At 35.5% G+C, this 6,303-nt stretch overlaps 1 long non-coding RNA gene across 1 annotated transcript; it reads right to left on the reverse strand.

Moving 5' to 3' along the window:
- Positions 1-77: 77 nt before the first annotated feature.
- On the reverse strand, positions 78-2,851 carry LOC121251782. Its single transcript, XR_005938107.1, has 3 exons — positions 2,638-2,851; positions 1,158-1,202; positions 78-397 (listed from the first exon to the last, which is right to left on the reverse strand). It is a non-coding gene; the product is annotated as an uncharacterized LOC121251782 (long non-coding RNA).
- Between the last annotated feature and the right edge of the window lie 3,452 nt (positions 2,852-6,303).

The following is a 6,303-nucleotide window of genomic DNA, read 5'->3' on the forward strand; positions in this document are numbered from 1 at the left end:
TGAACATGTTATGCATGTACTCCGCACTTCTAGTTTAAAAGGAAACACTTGTAGACGATCTGGTCAGCATTTTACAAAAAAGACTTTCAGAGTCCAACATTCATTCATTCAAACATAACTAGTTCTAATAAGAGGGGACTCAATCCCTGCAACACATACAAAAAAGTGTTAAACCATCGTATGTGGGGTTACCATCATCCCACCACAGTATTTACAATATACCCAAAAGATATATTGTCTTAAAGTTAATCCAACAAAACGTCCCAACACAGGACCCACCGTAAAACATAAAAAAACATAAAACCATTATCATCAAAAGTCGAACCGACAGGGGAACTCTAAGCATTGGCCCCTCCCTCCTCGGTAGTGCATGGCTCCACAGCCTCTTCATCCATACCTGGATGTTTAAAACAAAAACACAAAGTGAGTCTAATACTCAGTAAGTAGTACACCATACTATTAACTTATTAATCACAGAATCTTTTCTTTTGAAAACATGCATACATAAACATTTGCTAATTCTTGACAATACTTCATGCATAAACAGTTTAACGAATAACTATATTTTCATGCATAAACATTTCTAAGAAATAACTTTACTATGTTTCACTTTATTTGGCCAGTACATACTATTACGCCCCGTGTATTGGGGTTAGCGGTCTTTTGGACCTGGATCCCGCCCTTGGCCACAGGTTGGGAATCCCTTTCATGGGAGGCAGCACTGGGTGCACTACCAGTACTACTTACCCGGCATTGCAATCTGCCCATTCTTTTGGTACCATTTTCATTCATATGGCTGTTACGTAGCTTCATACCTTAACCTTCATTTCATTTCTATTCTTTCTTTGCAGTCCACATTTTCATTATCTTTCCTTAGTCCAAGTGCATGTGTTTCTTGAAAAAGAGTATTTCATGTCATGCTACATATAAGTAAGACGTAGTTATTTGAGAGAAAGCATGTATGAAAATCTCATGATGCATTACCTTATACATATACACACAATTATAATCAATAGAGTGCTTAACAGGGGCTACCAAGAAAGGCTTGTACATAATATATACTCTTTCTTTAAAGGAATATTTGAAAAGAGAGAGAGAGAAAGAGACATTCATTCATAAGAGAACTTTGTGTAAGGAGTGTGGTCATAGTTACTTACCTTGATGCTTTATTAGTAGGTTCATTGAATCTTAAAAATAATCTCCTATTCAATAAAATGGGATAAACACATTAACATTCATTTCACTTTAAGCTTTACTATTTGACACCCCTACACGCTCACCTAAATCCCAAATTGGAATTAAAGTATTTTTTCTTAACCCATTTAGCTACCCACCATACATGGCATTACGCCAAAACATTAATATCCTCATTTCGACATTTAAGAAACCCATGAAAGTACATAACTTGCTTGCTATCTCTTTTTAAAGGCCCTCGTTTTCTATATGAAGGATATGTAGAAATCATAGGTTAGGAATGTATAGATGGTAGAAATTTATTTAAGAATGGAAGGGAACAAGGAAGTGCTACAAGTCTGGAATTTTCATTTAAAGAGGGCATTTGATAGTTTTGTAATATCATATGGAAGGTAAGTCCAACAAAAGGCCAATGCCCACAAGAGGGTTGATTTTTGTCACTTGCTCTTCAATGGTTTTTCATATTAAAAATTTAACTTTAGTTGAACAAAAGGGTGAAACTGAACAATGGATGAAATGGGCTAGTTTAAGTCCCAAAACATAACATAGAACAGAAAATTTGTAGTGCATGGGCAGCTAGCAAGTCTTGGTACATTCATGGTCTTAAACATCCTTCATTTAGCCAAAATCTAACTGCATAATTAAACAATACAAAAGTTGTAGAAAACTTAAGAAAACATCACATGTTTTCTGAAAACATAGCATAAATAAAAAGGTACAACACTTGGCAACTTAAAATTCCTAAAGCAAGCTTACTAGTTTAATTAAAAATATTCTTAGTGGCTTACTTAGGCCATAAACATGAGGAAAGTATGTTTAAAATTATAAACCTCTACTCCGTTAATTTAACAAATAAAGGCAAGACTTGACATAATTAAAACATGGCTTAACTCAAGGAAATATACAAGAGAGGACTACAACAAGATTCCTTGTAAAAACACATGGCTAGAACATAAAACAGGGCATAACACACTCGGCATCATCATACATATATACATATATCAAAGATTAATATCATCACTTATGACTAACCAAGTTTTAATAGAAAATACTATTTTAGAAGGATAGGAGGATACATGGCAAAACAACTTCAACATACTCGGTTACCACCCAATTAGAACAAGTATTGGAGGACAAATGAGAAATTAGTCTAGAGACTACCACACAATAATCGGCTAGCATAGAAAATTTGAAAACCCCCAAATACATGGCACAAGTTTGCTTAGCATGATTTTAATCGCAATAAATCTTAAGGATAAGAGCATCACCTGACTTGGCCCCCTTTCAAGTTACGGAAACAAACAGCAAATGAGAAGAGGAAGAGGAAATCTCAAGACTCAAAGCTGGAACACAAGCATGAAATTTCTTTAAAAAAAAACCTAGGTTAAACCCATAGATCCAAGATCCCCAAACTAGAAGCTAAAATCATAGAGACTCACTTACAAAATTGCTTTCCTTGAAGAACTTCGGTTGGGATCTTAAGCTTAGGAAATGGAAGGAATCGCCTTGAAGAAAAGAGAAATCGTGCGGACTAGAAGAAACTAAGAGAGTCTCTCATGTGAAGAAAGGAACTCCACTTGGATAGGGCTTGAGAAGTTTTTTCTCTTTTTGTTTACCTTAGAACCGACAGGTGCAAGGAAAGGGGAAAGGAAAAATCACTTGCTTGCCTTGGAAGACAACGTGTAAGAGAAGGAAAAAGGAGATTCAATAGCTTATTGAGGAAGCTACGGGTTTAAGGGAGAAAATTCAATGGATTTGATCAAAGCTTATCCCATAAGCTAGGGAAATGATAGGTGGTGATTAAATGTGGGGAGATATTTCCTTTACCTACCCATCCAATGGTAGAGAGAGCTTGGGCCATTTGTTGTATCATAATAATAATAAAATTTTTGTAGGGCTTGAAAGAAATTATTGTAAAGTCTTAAAAATCATGCCCTTGAATTATTTAATAACCCACATGAAAATAAAAGCACACCTATCTTAAAATAAAATAAAATAATAAAATAATAAAAGTCTTTACCTCAAAATATTTACTTAAAGAATTAATAAATGATGTAAGGACCTACGTAGTAGGATTCGGGTATTATAGTGAGTGAGCAAACTTATATAGAAAATTAACTCGTTATTTCTTTTTTTCTTCAATATATTTTTGATAAATTTATTCATGAGTATTTTCTTCTTATAGATGCTCCTAAGAGATTGTCACTCACCTCAAAAGTCAAACTTTATGCTAGGGCCTAGATACATGAGTAGCTCCTCCAAACACTAGTTTGCACAACCCTTTTTTTAATGTCCATTTTTGTTACTCATCTTTTTCCACAATGATTTGAGCCATGATCTTTCTATACGGACATAAAGGATAGATCCGTGTTTGGTGTGTCGTTTCCAGCAATGATATAACACCGAATTTTTCTATATGGATCAACTATTTGTGTTTGGCAAGGGAAGATCTATTTATTATTGTACTAGGTTCAACTAGTATTAGTCAATTCAAGGCATAGACTCCCTCTATGGTAAGCATCTCAATAATAAATATGAAACTTAATGATAATATACATACATATAAGTTCCGCACAGTGCTTTGCAAATGAATTTTGTCAAGATGATCTACAGGGTTAGTATGCACAAAGTGTAATGCAAAAAGTAGAGAGATGCATAAGTTCAAAAATTTAGTTTGTGAGAACACTTGTGCTCAAACCTTTGACATATCGAGCATGCACTTCCCAAAAACAAAATAAAAATAAACCAGAAAAATAATGTATTTTACACTGAAAAACATAAACTAAACAAAAATGCATGTCCTAGGCTAATGATATGCAAGGAATGCAAGAACATGCAAGTAGTCCTATCGCTTAATGTCACACTCACGTTCATCTAAAGACTTTAGGAAAACCCTCATACGAACTTTCCAATAAGCATAGTTTTCCTGGAAAGGACCTATTGCTAAATAATAAACTGATAAGATGACAAAGGATCCCCTTGACGAAGACCACGACCTCCTGGAAAGAAACCCCTGACCGAACCATTCATCATAATTGAATACCAAGGACTTGAGATACAAGAATGCACCAAATCACAAAATTCAGAAGAAAAGCCAAACCTGTGCAACATAATATTACCCCCATGAGTACGTTTTTTAATAGAATGAACCATTTCCTAGGTAAGGCTAATGTTATCAAAGATACTCCTTCCAGGAATAAAGGCTTCTTACTCCGAAGATATCAGGCCAGACACAAGACCTGTTAATCTATTCACAATAATCTTGTTGCAAATTTTATTAAAAATAGAACAAAGACTAATGGGGCGAAATTCATCAAAACCCATAGGCGAATCCACCTTTGGTATTAAAACCAAATATGAGGCCATGAAGAACCTTAGAAGTTGCTTGGACATAAAGAATTCCAAAACTGCATTCCACACATCAACTTTAACCACCTCCCAACAACTTTTGTAGAAGCCTGAACCAAAACCATTAGGAGCTAGAGCACCTTGAGACGGAATGGAAGACGAGGCCTCAAAAACTTCCTATATAGAAGGTGCACGAAAAAGTGAGACATTCCCTTCCTCTGAGATGACTGAATCAATTATCTGTTCCAATCTAGTTGGCTCAATCGATTGCTCCCCTTGAAGGAAAGAAGAAAAATACTCCATTGCCCTTTCACGTATGCTCTCCGGCGTCTCATAAACTGCCACATTCGATCGCATTTCCAGCACTCTTTTTCTCCTCTCATTAGCAAGGGAAGCATGAAAAAACTTAGAATTTCGATCACCATCCTCTACATTCCATTTGAATTTTTCCATTTATGCCAATCGTATCTCTTCCCGTCGCCGCCAGCTTGCCAGATCCAAGACTACCATATGTAATTCTCTCTCCAAATTTTCCTCCAAATTATCTAGAAGTTGTTGCTCAATCTCCAACCTGTTTTTCCATAGCATCAATAAGACCCAAAGTATGTCGAAAGAACCTTTTATTCCACTCCCTTAACACCACCTTAGTCTGCTTTAATTTTCTAGTAAAAATATGAAAAGCTGAACCCTCCATACGAAAGGCCCAACTTGCCCGAGCACAGTCCAAAAAGCTACGATGGTCCACCCACATCTGTTGAAAATGAAAAATTTTCTTAGGTACAAAAATTAATAAGTCTTCTAAAACCCCTAACGTTGCAGCATAAAAATAGAAACTGAATTTAGTTTGAGCCATTGTACAAATTACAGCACAGTAGACTGGCTGTCAACTAGAACATAAATGACACAATAGGATAGCTAAATGAGAATCAACATGTTATTGTTGGTAGGTAATACGATGGTTAGTGTCGTCATCTGTATTGTGGCAGTTTTCCACCTTCCCAAGTTATAGTTATTTACAACAATAGCCTAAGAAAATCCATTCTTATAACATATTTCTTGCTAAAAAGCACCAGCAATTTAGGAAGCAAAAGTAGTGCGACTTGAGGTGCACAAAAGTGAAAACAAACCTTTTAAAGCTTACTATATATTTTAAGAAGCAACCCATTCTCAAACTGCAAACATAGTTATCTACATGATAAGTTTCAGCATAATTTGTAAGCAATATAATTATCAACTAGAACGTCAACAGAAGGGGAGAGGGCATTCCTCTCGCCCATACAGTGCGAGCTTGAGCCTTCACCTAATCATGATTTGAGTCCAATACCGAAGGGGCCCATTAAAGCCGAGAAGGGCCCAACCCACTTCCCATTGCCAACTAAGTAACCACCCAACAACAATATAGGAAGGGCAGTTATTATAACACTCCATTAGAGCAAGAACCTCATCCACAAGTTTGAATTTGAATAATAGATATGTCTATTATCACTTAAGCAATATAATTATCAACTAGAACGGCAACAAAAGCATACTATATACATTATTTGAATTTTGGATAATAGAGGAAGTATAGATAAGTACTTAGCACCAAAATGGACAATCTCCTCTGCCAAGAGTGAAAAACCTACCAAAGGCATGACATTAGCCAATTAAAAGGAAAAATTTAGATATAATATTCAGCAAAAAAAAAAAAAAAAAAGGGAAAAAATTGAGATCTAATATTTAAATAAGTTCAGAAAAACCAACAGGTTGGCTGAGAAGGGA

This window comes from Juglans microcarpa x Juglans regia, chromosome 2S, assembly GCF_004785595.1.
Source record: "Juglans microcarpa x Juglans regia isolate MS1-56 chromosome 2S, Jm3101_v1.0, whole genome shotgun sequence".
Taxonomy (NCBI): Eukaryota; Viridiplantae; Streptophyta; class Magnoliopsida; order Fagales; family Juglandaceae; genus Juglans; species Juglans microcarpa x Juglans regia.